At 42.5% G+C, this 13,367-nt stretch overlaps 1 protein-coding gene across 4 annotated transcripts in view; it reads right to left on the bottom strand.

Moving 5' to 3' along the window:
• Positions 1–13,367, bottom strand: part of GHR (growth hormone receptor) — a 518,379-nt gene that overhangs the window by 195,457 nt on the left and 309,555 nt on the right. The window lies entirely within an intron of this gene.

Below are 13,367 nucleotides of genomic sequence, written 5' to 3'. Positions count from 1 at the left end.
TATCGAAACAAAAGATGGAAGTTCATCTTGTTTCAATAATACGGGCTTCCCCGCCCCTCCACCGGGATGTTTTGCGAGGACGTCCTCAGCAAAACTTGGGCGTCCCTTTCGATTATGCCCCTTCACATGTCCAGGTTTCTTGTGGCATCACTTAGTAGAGGAAAGAGGGATATTTTTTAGTTGCAAATAGTCTGTATTACTTGATAAGAGAGATCCATTTTGTGACTAAACATTTATTTTTTGACAGTTGATCTGGGGATAGAAAAGTCATTTCTTTTTGAACATTCTTTTCTTGCTTCCTGGCAGAGGTGGTCTGGATTGAAAGCAGAAATCTTTTTTTTTTTTTTTCTTTTGCTATCCTTTCCTAAGCATGTGTGAGCGTGAGTGAAGTCCAGTTTGTGCTTTCTTTCAGGGGGATATCAGCTGGCTATTTATTTAGCCACGGTCTTTTGTTAATTGCCCTGTTTTAAGTTAAGTGACAGAAGCTTTACTTTGTTTGTGCAGCGCTGCGTATGCCTTGTAGTGCTATAGAAATGCTAAATAGTAGTAGTAGTAGTAGTAGTTGTTTGAGAGCACTAACTTTTAGTGTTATAGGAGATTCCTCAACTTTATTGTACAGGGAGTTTTTCTTTGAAATAAACTGTCTTCCTGTATTGCCTTCAGGGCCGTGCCAACCCAGTAAGCGGGGTAAGCACCGCAGGGGGGCGCCGACCTCTGGAGGGCGCCGCTGTGCCATGCTTACCGCCACCATGAAATCTGCTGCTGCTGCTGCTTCTGTTGAGCAGCGGTAGGAACAAGACCTACGCGTCGCTGATCCGCTGCTGCTGCTGCTGCCGCTTCTCTCCACAGCCAGCATAAGAAGAAAAAGAAGCGCAGGACCGCAGCAGCCTTCAGACATGCGCTGTCGGCTCTGCCGTTCTCTGCCCCCTGACATCAATTTCCCGTTCTGGGGGCAGAGGACCGGCAGAGCCAGCAGCGCATGTCTGAAGGCTGCTGCGGCCCTGCGCTATTTTTTTCTTCAAAATAGACTCTGCCGTGGTCCCACCCAGGTGAGGGAGGCTGTGTGAAGGTATAATTTGGGGCACAGAATTGCCTGCTTTGCAACATGTGGAGTGTTTTTCAACCCTTCCCACTGCCAGGGAAACAGGATCCCTGCCTTGCTCCGCACCCTGTCGCCCTGGAATAGAACTGAATGTGGGTCATGTGACTGAGCCAGGACTGTTTGTCGCCTTTGGGGCCTTTGCTGCACTGGCAGAATGCTAGCCCAATGTACTGGTTTTTAGTGGTTTAGTTCCTGGGTCAGGCCGTCTGTTCCCCAGATTGGCAGGAGGTGCTTCAGGCCCTGAGAGTAGGGGGGGAGGGCGGCTCAGCCATCACTCGGAGGGAAAACTTCAGATCTCTGTTAGTTGGGTTGTAGCTTGTGGCTATATTGTACCACGGTGGCCAGGTTGAGTTGGGAGTACAATGAGTAACATGCGCCCCCCTCCCCGCATTACCAGATAATTGTAGTGATGGCTTATGGTATTTCTAGGTGAGCAGATGCCGGCTCTGATTGAATGGGAGGAAACCTCTGGAAAAATTAAGTAAAAAAACGCTGACTGTGGCTGCTGCGGTGGGTAACCGTTGGCATCCCTGAATCTCTGTGAATCGTAGACGCTGATGGCTTCTAATGTAATCATGAGGCCATCTACCCTCCTTCCTCCCGTCTCTTTCCTGGAGCTGTGGAGTCTGGTCAGATGTTTTTGCTAGGTAGGAACTTGTTCTAGATTCCAGGCAAGAACAGTGTGGGGGCGCTAAACTGTTAAAAGACTCTGTCTAAATCTGCCCTGTCTGTTCATTTGCTTGGGCTGGGCCATGTTTTTCCTCCCAGGATGTCAGGCCTGAATGAACTGATAACACTTATAGGGCTCAAGGATATTGTAAGCAGAGACTCTCCCCCACTGCCTCCCCATCCGGGATGGGTTATCTCTCTGCCAGGAGAGGAGCTGCAGTCTTTTTTATGTAAACCTGGGTATTTATCTCTTCAGCATTCCAAACCCCTCCCCCCCCCCCCCCCCCCCCCCCACTCTCTATTCATTTCCCTTCCTCTCCTCTGCACTTGGCATCTCTGGGACTGTACACTGTACTTTCTGTAGTGCTGCCACCATGCCAGTCGGTGGCACGCAGAGAAGGACAGAGCCCTGATAATCTTGCACTAGGGTGGGGGTGAGGGGGTCCCATTAAAGCTCAGGCATCAAATGTCTCTGTCCTCCCACCCCTCCTGGGCTAGACCCTGCCAGCACTGTCCATATGGGATGTGGCCTGGGGATGAGACTGCCAGGAACAATATCCCGCCAGTAGCTCTGTGTTTTCATCTTCAAAGATAATTTCCCCCAGAGCTGCAAAACTTTGCTACTTTCATGTTTATTTAAGGACTGGCCTTTATGCAAAAATGTGCATGTATAAATAGGTTTTTGCTTCCAAGCCCTTTTCTTTTACATGCCCCAGAATGCCCTGGGGTGTCCCGTCACATTAGTGATGTGGGTAAAAGCCCCCCCCCCCAGAATCCCAGATACCCAGAAGCTTAGCCAGAAAGAGATGGGGAGAGAAAGAGGGGCCATGGAAAAGAACAGGGGAGAGCCAGGGACATGGAAAAGAGCAGGTGAGAGCCGGAGAGAAGATGCTGGATGAAAGGGGGTACAGAGAGAGAGACAGATGAGTGGAAAGATGGGGAGAGAAAGAGCGGACATGGGCAGGAGAGAGAGAGAAGCTGCTGGGGAGAAACTGGGGGAGACCCTAGCTGTCAGACTGAGAAATGCTGGATGAAAGGGAGGGCAAGGAGAGAATTGTTGGATATGAATGGAGGGGAAGGAGGGGAAGACAGGAAGGAGATGCACATGGATGAGGGAAAAGGAAGAGAGGAGAAAAACTGCACATGGATGGAGAAAATAGGCAGAAGCTTGATCCACTGGACAGTCAAGTCTGCGGAGGACCCAGCTATTACTTATGGATATAGAGCAAGAAATGAAGAAGAAAGGTGGAAAGTAAAGAAATAAATGGAGAGGAAGCCCTGGAAACGGAGTTAAGAGGACAGATAGCAGCAGAATCAGATACTGGGCCAGCATGATCAGAAAAACAAAGTCACCAGACAACAAAGGTAGAAAAATCATTTTATTTTCATTTTAGTGTTTGGAATATGTCCACTTTGAGAATTTACATCTGCTATCTTATTTTGCAATGTATAGCAATATATTTCTTTCTATTTTTCTGGTATTGTGCTGCATACAGAGTATAACTTCTTAGGATGTCAGGTTAATTTTTGAAGAATTTGAAGAGGGGCTATCTCTGTTCTGCATATGTGACTGCAAGGTTGCAAGTGTCTGAAAAGGGATCTGTTTGTTAGATTCTGAGATTTTGCTAACACATTGTTTTTCAGAGTTGACAAGACTGTCTGTTCTCATAGTTATTTTTCTTTTATACTGGGAGAAGAGAGAAAGAGGATGGTAGACGGTGGGGTGGGGGGGGTGCGCCAATTGATAGTCTGCAGGGAGGCACCAGAGACCCTAGGCACGGCCCTGATTGCCTTCTGCTTTCTTTGAGCTGTGCAAATTTGTTTGCCCATCAATTATGTCCTGCAGTGAACTTCCTCTGGGACAGTGCCCTTGTTCCCGTTATTATTTTTTCTCACTCAAGTCCTATGGGATTATTTGGCTGTCCATATTATGGCTGATTTAATTGAATTTTATATTACACCAAATTTGTTTTTCTTTTACAGTATGAGGATATTTAAGATACAATACAATCTTTAATTTTCAAATTTGCTCACAAGACTTTCAGAGGATTATGGGCAATTTCTTGCCTGATCTATGTGAATTATATAAAGGTCAGCCAAGGATGCACCTTTGACTGCCTCATTAGGATTTGTACTTTTTTTTTACAGCTCAATTTTATTAGATTGGGTTCAAAGGTTGCCATTAATTCTTCTGAATTCTTTGTAGTATGTTTCATAGCTAGATAGCTTTTACATTAACTATGAGATTTCCTGACAGGCTCATGCCAGCATTTTTTTCCTGTTTTGTCTACATGTTGCAAACTTTTACACTCTTGTATTTCTGATGGAACACTAATTTTTGTGACGTAGTTTTATTTCTAGATGATTGCATTCCTCCCTGATAAACAAGAGGGACCATATTATCAGCTATAGCTTGACTGTCAGGTTTATAACAAAAAATACAGGATTTCACAAAGTCCTGCTGGACTCTTGCCCTAATAAGATTGGACAAAACTGATTCTCCTTGCAAATTTAATTACAAGAAATGTTTTGTCTAGTGAAGTATTAAATGTGTTTAATTATTAGATCTCATGATAGAGGTGTGTGTGTGTGTGTGTGTGTATATATATATATATATATATATATATATATATATATATGTGTGTGTGTGTGTGTGTGTGTGTTCTGCACCCCAGGTAACTGAGATTTCAGAGAAATAACTATCTAGATGAGCTTTTAGTTTTTGAAGTTGTTAAGTTCTTTTATGTGCCTTTTAGTGTTGCTCTAGAACAAAGGAACGTGCCTTTCTAGGCAACTGCCTAGTTTGTCTCACTTTGTTTATCTTGTTCGATTTCCTATTTGGGTCTGTTCACTGAGTGGTATGCTTCCTGAATTTATTGTTTTATACTTGTTTTTTCCACAATTTCAGAAACAAGATGGATGTTTCTAAATATCATATCATGCTCATTGTAATCAGACAGAATGTAAACCTTTCATCTCCTCTCTTTGTCCTGTATGAGCTTTGTTTTGTATACCTGGGACACTGTACACCTAACTGATTACTTGTTGCCCTGATCTTAATTGTTGTGCAAGATAGGAATTAGTTTTCTTGAGACAAGTGTAGAACTTTCTTTCCACTAATTTGCATTGTTAAAAACAAGCTGCTGATGTGATTTTATTTTTTTCTAATTTGTTTTTCCATAAATGAAATGTGCCTATATAATGATTTTAAGCAGAGGCTTGCTTGTAGCAAACCTGGTTACCCTGAGAAGAACGACTACCATGATAAAGATTTAAACTTATGTTTTGAATTGTAGGGAGTCAAATTGTGAAGACGATGGAAGAAATCTCCCTGTCACTTTTGGGAAATTCTATGTGGAAGGTTACAGAGATGCTCACGTAAATGATTTGTAATGAGGCATTGTAAAGTTATTTGCTGCCAATGTGCAAGTTGTGTGCACTGTTTACCACATATTGTGAATAGTCACATGGCAAGAGTGCATGCTAGTATACTAAGCAGCATGTTTTGACAGTACATTGTAAGTTGGTCAGAAGGTATGTGTAAGTGAATATATGTGTTTGAACAGGGATATATATATATGAATTATGATATAGTCTTTTGGGATAGGCCAGAATAGCAATTGATTTTATTCTGAATTAAGTTTAACTCCTGTAAATCCTGGCAGAGACTTAATTTTGTTGGGAAAATATGCACAAAATCATTGCAGTTTAGTTTTGACTGGGTAGGCTGATACTGTTATGGGGGTTGCGAAGGCGGTAGAACGAGAGGACATGAAATGAGATTGAAGGGGGGCAGACTCAAGAAAAATGTCAGGAAGTATTTTTTCATGGAGAGACTAGTGGATACTTGGAATGCCCTCCCGCGGGAGGTGGTGGAAATGAAAACGGTAACGGAATTCAAACATGCGTGGGATAAACATAAAGGAATCCTGTTCAGAAGGAATGGATCCTCAGGAGCTTAGCCGAGATTGGGTGGCAGAGCCGGTGGTGGGAGGTGGGGCTGGTGGTTGGCAGGCGGGGATAGTGCTGGGCAGACTTATACGGTCTGTGCCCTGAAGAGGACAGGTACAAATCAAGGTAGGGTATACACAAAAAGTAGCACATATGAGTTTATCTTGTTGGGCAGACTGGATGGACTGTGCAGGTCTTTTTCTGCTGTCATCTACTATGTTACTATTTACAAAACATAAAATCTGAGACAGCATTGAGCTAATGGCATTTTGTTAAGGAATTGGGTAGACATTAAGTGAATTGTTATCCTTTATGATCTGAGGCCTAAACAGAGGCCCTCATTGCCCTGTTCTGTTGAATTGATTTATTGTTTGAAGTCATTTTCAGGTTCGCCGAGCTATCATTTCACATTAGTTGACGCTTTCCAGGGGAAGGAGGACATCAAATCTTTTGAACCCTGACTGTGTGAGCCCTGCCATCGCTAGTCTTCGCTGCAATTGTGTAAAGACTGCTGCTTCACAATCTAAGTCTCTCTTATTCCAGCCACTAGGGCTGAAGTGTTTTCCCCTCCCCAGGGGCAAGGGACGGGACTACACTGTATAAGGAGTACTTTTCTTCAATTCCAGCAGCAACTTTTGTTTTTGGCGGTGTGGTGCCAAGCCCTGCCCACTAGTGATGTCATCAGTGTCCCGACGCCTTCTGTTGGTGGGGTTTTAACAGTGATCCCAGTCTGAAGCGTGCTGCTGAAGGGGCACGCTTAAGAGACGTGTCATGCACCTTAGTGTGCACCTTTGAGAGCAACTTTGGGGGTAACTTTAGCATCAAAACAGGAAGTTGCGGTAAAGAAGGCGGGACACAGCAGAAGGAATGTCATGGAGACGGCCTCTAACTATAAATCGCTGCCGGGTGCAGGAAGCTGTAGGTAAGATCGGCAGGGAGGAGGAAGGGAGAGGAGAAAAGCATCAGTGGCCAGGGGGGGGGGGGGGAGCAGCGGTGGTGGAGGCGGCCCCGAAGATTTTTTGCCCCAGGCCCAGCTTTCTCTCTCAGTGGCCCTGAATCATGACACAGAGTCTTTATTACAGAGTCTTTATTTGATTAGAGTGGGTTTTGACAAGGGTCAGCGATTTTCCTGGCTGCTTTAGATATCATGGCGGCCTTTGATACTCTTGATCATAATATCTTGATCTGGACACAGGTAACTATTGGGGTGGGTAGCACTGTCCTAAGTTGGCTTGCCTCATTTGTACAAGGCAGACAATTTTGTGTTGTGCAGGCATAAGGGAAATCAGATTTCATTGATATTACCACAGAAGTACCTCAAGGTTCCCGGCCTTATTGTATAATATCTTCCTTTTACCTTTATGTTCGGTGCTGCATGATTTGGGTTTGCAATTTAGAATTCAAGCAGATGACATTCAGTATTTAGTCCCAATCGATGATGATGATCATGTGAGAGGTTTTGATAACCTACGAGGAGTATTATCTGTGATTCAAAAGTGGATAATTTGAAAATCACTTGAAAATGAATGTCAAAACGCAAATCTTATTTTTAGCTAACAAATTGGATACTGTTAACAAAATACGCAACTTGGGGGTGATAATGGATACCACTTGAAACACCATGTACATAAAGTGATTAGTAATGTGTTTTTTAAACTGGACATCGTGACACTTGAGAGGTCTGCTGAGTCCGGACAATTTTCGTACTGTAGTATAGAGTGTGGTTGTTCCTTACATAGATTATGGTTTGTTTCTGGGTACCAGGAAATATCAGCTCAGGGGGCTGCAAGTCACCCAGAATGTCGTGGTGAAGGTGTTAGGGGATGTACTCGATATGAGACCATTACACCAGTAATCAAGCAACTGCATTGTCTGTCTGTGGAATACAGAAAACATTTCAAGATCCTGTACCTGATTTTCAAGGAGTTACATGATAGGATTTCTTCTATTATTGATGCCAAACTGTGTGTATATCAGCCTAAGAGATTGTTGCATTCTGTAAACTCTACTATCTTAGATGTACCCACTTATCAGGATGTTAGGTTGGAGGAATTTCGGAACTCTATTTTTTATATTGCAGGGCTACAACTTTGGAATCAGCTCCCTACATGTATTAGAGAATTGCAGGAGATGGGTGGCTTCAGGAAATTGTTAAAAATGTAACTGTTCCGACAGGCATATAACGTGGTCTGATGTTTGGTGAGGGGGACCTCTGTGGTGGGGACTTAATTGCATTTGTATTTGCTTTATATTTTAAGTACGGCCTGAATTTTTGACCTGTCTAGTTTGAGTTTATGTTAGAGAATTTCTCTATTAGATTTTCGTATTATGACTGTATTGTATACTGCCTAGAAGACTATGAAGAGCGGAATATAAGTTTATAAATAAATAAATAATTTTGCCCCACAGTTGTCCACTTTGTAGGCACCTAGTGAAAATACTTACCTAAATTCAGGTGCTCAGTCCAAGTGAGTATTCAAAGGGCCCAATTTAGGAACTCAACTCCCAGCCTAAACCTACTGCAAATTTACCGTATAAAGTAGTTTTATCCAGGTCACAAAATTATTATTATTTGTTACATTTGTATCCCACATTTTCCCACCTTTTGCAGGCTCAATGTGGCTTACTTATAACCATTAACGGCGTTAGCCGATTCCAGTCTGAACAAATACATGGTATGAATGAATACAAGTGATATTGTAGTAGAATGGGGTACATATATGGTAGGTACAGTTGGGGGGAAGTAATAGAGGAAAAGGAGGAAGAAGAGTCAGGTAATGTTCGTTACGGTCTTTGGTTGCATTGTGTTGCAGGTGAACAGGCATTTTTATGTTGGGTCGGTGGGGTATGCTCTTCTGAACATGTCTGTCTTTAATGCTTTCTGAAAATTTAGGTGGTCGAGCGTAGTTTTTATTGCTTTTGGCAATGCATTCCAAAGTTGTGCGCTTAGGTAGGAAAATCTGGTTGCATAGGTGGATTTATATTTGAGTCCTTCGCTGCTTGGGTAGTGGAGGCTTAGGTATGATCATGCAGATTTTGTGGTGTTTCTGGTTGGCAGGTCGATGAGGTCTGTCATGTATCCTGGTGACTCGCCGTAAATAATTTTATGAACAGTCGTGCAGATTTTGAAAGTAATACGCTCTTTGATTGGTAGCCAGTACAGTTTTTCTCTGAGTGGTTTGGCGCTGTCAAAACGTGTTTTTCCAAATATAAGCCTGGCTGCTGTGTTTTGGGCGGTTTGAAGTTTCTTTATGATTTGATCCTTGCATCATGCATAGATTCCATTACATTAACCTGCATGGCTTAGTACCATGAACTGTACCAGGCTACGAAATATTTCCCTTGATACCTCTGCTCCATCCTGTCAGAATATGGGAATACATTAAATTAATTCCTTATTGCTCTATATTTGTCTGCTGAGACAATGGTAGCCTCATTTGTATAACCCTGCTTTTTTTGTCACTGGTGGAAAGTCCTATTGCAGTAATTGAAAGATGAAAGGGGATAAATGGGGAAGGGGAAGAAATACAAAGAACTAGTATCTACTTCTCGACATGTGAACAGGCTACAAGGAAGAGTGGAAATCATCTGTTTTAAGGACTTGACACAGCTCTCGAATTTCCAATTTTAAGGACCACAAAAACAAGTATGGGTGGGGCCCAATATTCAAAATGATTTAACCAGGCAGGACTGGCTCCTGAATGGTTAAATTGCACCAAATTATCAAGTCAGCATCACTTAACCAGGCAGTGCTGCTCAATATCCCCTCTGGCCGCCACAGCACTGTAAGGCAGTGCCAGGGGTCTGTGCTGGGGCCGCTGCTTTTTAACATATTTATAAATGACCTAGAGATGGGAGTAACTAGTGAGGTAATTAAATATGCTGATGACACAAAGTTATTCAAAGTCGTTAAATCGCGGGAGGATTGTGGAAAAATTACAAGAGGACCTTACGAGACTGGGTGTCTAAATGGCTGATGTCGTTTAATGTGAGCAAGTGCAAAGTGATGCATCTGGGAAAGAGGAACCCGAATTATAGCTACGTCATGCAATGTTAGGAGTCACAGACCAAGAAAGGGATCTAGGAGTCGTCGTTGATGATACGTTGAAACCTTCTGCTCAGTGTGCTGCTGCGGCTAAGAAAGCAAACAGAATGTTAGGTATTATTAGGAAAGGAATGGAAAACAAAAATGAGGATGTTATAATGCCTTTGCATCGCTTCATCGTGCGACCACACCGCGAATATTGTGTTCAATTCTGGTCGCCGTATCTCAAAAAAGATATAGTGGAATTAGAAAAGGTGCAGAGAAGGGCGACGAAAATGATAAAGGGGATGGGGCAACTTCCCTATGAGGAAAGGCTAAAGCGGCTAGGGCTCTTCAGCTTGGAGAAAAGTTGGCTGAGGGGATATATGATAGAGGTCTATAAAATAATGAGTGGAGTTGAATGGGTAGATGTGAAGCGTTTGTTCACGCTTTCCAAAAATACTAGGACTAGAGGGCATGCGATGAAGCTACAATGTAGTAAATTTAAAATGAATCGGAGAAACTTTTTCTTCACTCAACGTGTAATTAAAATCTGGAATTCGTTGCCAGAGAATGTGGTAAAGGTGGTTAGCTTTGCGGAGTTTTAAAAAGGTTTGGATGGCTTCCTAAAGGAAAAGTCCATAGACCGTTATTAAATGGACTTGGGGAAAATCCATTATTTCTGGGATAAGTAGTATAAAATGTTTTGTATCTTTTTGTGATCTTGCCATGTTATTTGTGATCTGGATTGGCCACTGTTGGCAACAGGATGCTGGGCTTGATGGACCTTTGGTCTTTCCCAGTATGGCATTACTTATGTACTTTTATACAAGGCAGTCCATGGACGGAGTCTGGGCAGAGCCGGCAGTTGTATGCAGACACTGGCAATATTCAGTGCCAGTGTCCACATAAGTAGGACTGCATAAACAGCAGTTCTATCTTTGTCTGGGTATGGCACTAAATATCACCATACCTACATAACGTCCGAGTACTATGGCTGGCCTGGATATTGTCTGTGCCCAGATATTGCCCAGCATTGAATTTAGCTGGTGGTGGTCAGCATTTATAAAATCACTGACTGTCGCTGGCTCAATATTGACCCACTGGCTTTTAGACTACCCACAATGAATACTCATTGTGTTTATAGTGGAATCAGTGATTATATGGTCCCCTCTGATAATCACCTAGTCCCAGAGAAAGCTATAATAGGTGGTAATTCTTTCTCTGATCCTTTTGCTTAGCATAAGAAATATACCAATATGGTTTTCTGCCTCCTTACACCCACCCCAAGATACAGTGGACCAGCCACCCCCAAGATGTGGGGTGACAGAAAAGACAGAAGCTATGTTTCTTCCAAATAGAAAGTTTTTATTACTTACCAATTCAGATAATAACAAAGCAATCAGCCCAATAACAAATAGTAATTTGTTATGAGAGGGAGAGAGAGACCAAAACGGTAAAGAGCCGGAGGCGGGGCTGGTGGTTGGGAGGCGGGGATAGTGCTGGGCAGACTTGTACAGTCTGTGCCCTGAAAAGGACAGTTACAAATCAAGGTAAGATATACACAAAAACTAGCACATATGAGTTTGTCTTGTTGGGCAGACTGGATGGACCGTGCAGGTCTTTTTCTGCCGTCATCTATTATGTTACTATCTCAGCCTCTGTCTAATACAATATAACAGCGACTTATATACCTTTCTGTACAATGGATTGGGCATGAATCCCCTCCCAAATCATATAGCCTTGCAACTTCAGCTAATTTCTGTGTTACATCAGCTAATTTCTGTCTTATTGCATTGTTTACATAGAATGGAACTCACTATCTGAATGTTATGGAATACGGAACGCAATATCTAAATTGTTTATGGAACACAGCATCTTATAACAAGTCCAAGGTTTCTTTCACAGGAGATTGTAGTGCTATTTTGCCACAGGAATTTCTCCTGGACCCAGGTCTTTATCATTGTTTTGCCTAAAAAAACTCAACACGTCTTCGCCTTCAAACTGTGTATATTCTGTGTGTCCTTGCTGAGCTACAGTCAGTGGCACCAATTCTGTCAGGGAGGGGATGAGCACTCTTTGCTGTTTCAGCATGACCTCAAATCCACAGCGTTTAGCAGAAAGCACTGAAAAATGCTGCTCTTAGGCATTTTAACTATAAGCTGTGTAGTTCATGGGTCATAGGCCTGTAAATGGTCAGAAAAGTGCAAATCAATTCAGTTGATATATTTGCATATAATTAGTCTATGAGACACAGTCATTTTTTCTCTGTTAGTTGCATTGCAGGACTAGAGTTCACAAGCCCTCACTCAGAAAAGGGAGAAAAGCCACCGAAGAGATAAAAGACAAGGTAGTACTAATTCCTTTTTTTTTTTTTTTGCATTAGAAAACACCTTTTTAAAATTATTTCATATAGTTTTTTAAAAAGGATTTATTATCTCACCTCATCTATACTTCTTGAAAGGTACAACTTATATACATGAAATCAACACACAGTAAAAATTTGATGGGCATTATCTATTCAGTCAATTAACTAGTTTGTAACATAGCAGCACACCAAAAACACTCTGGCTGATAGTCAAAGCAAGACAGGCCCCCCTCCAATGTCATGCATAGCCCCCTCAAATCCCTCCTAACATGTCAACAACTCCCTCCCATCCCCCAGTCAGGATAGTTCCCCTCCAGGCCTACCTGACCCCACTAGCAGCAGCTTCCTGAAAATGGCTGCCAAGAGAAGTGGGGAGATGGGGGATCAGAGGGAAAAGCTACCTTTTTTAATGCGGGTCCTGGGTGATATTCAGTTATGGCCCACATAACAATCTTATGAATATCGGGCCGGGCCAGCCTAAGATACGGCGGCCAGCCCCACCAGATTTAGCCCACAATTTTCAGTGCTGGTCTCCGGACATGGTCTAGCACTGAGTATCTGGGGCTAATCTAGCCAGCGACAGTAAGCATTTAAAAAATGCTGACCACCATCGGCTGAATATGAGCCAGACTATGTTTACCTTACAGATTCTGCAAAGACTTCTCCCCCAGACAAAATGTACAGTTGCCATGTAAAACCTTGCAAATCCTTCACCAATTCACCCAACATAATGACCCACCTTGAAATTATTCCTCCTTAACCCTCCTAGGTTTTAAACAAGCATTCTAACTTTTTTTTTATGGAACGTACATTACTTTTGTTCTTATTTCCTTTGTTCGGTCTAGTATTTCCTCTACTTTGAAAAACAGAACAGAATATAGTAGCTGCAAGGGTCAAGCATCTGCAGTACCTGTACTAGCCACCCTAGAAAGATGGCAGCATTAACCAACATACCCAAAACAAGTTTTATTTTACATTTCAAGGTGATAGGAAATCATTTGAACAACAAATGTAAGAAAAGCAAGTTTTTAGTTCATAGTAATATCCTCTTTTCTTCCTTGTTTAGTTTCACAGACCTGTTGGTTGAGTTGAGGGAGTTCACCATCCCGGTGTCCTGCTCTTGGTTCAGTTTGTGAGATCATTAACTGTGCTAAAATTGGGGCTCTTCCATAAATTGATTCTGTGACACAACTAAAGAAAGAATGACAGCCTTCTCTCTTACTCCCACACAAGCAATCTTAACAGTATCCAAT

Source organism: Microcaecilia unicolor, chromosome 2 (assembly GCF_901765095.1).
Source record: "Microcaecilia unicolor chromosome 2, aMicUni1.1, whole genome shotgun sequence".
In the NCBI taxonomy this organism is placed as follows: domain Eukaryota; kingdom Metazoa; phylum Chordata; class Amphibia; order Gymnophiona; family Siphonopidae; genus Microcaecilia; species Microcaecilia unicolor.
The sequence above is the reverse complement of the archived record's forward strand: the minus strand, read 5'-3'. Positions and strand labels throughout refer to the sequence as shown.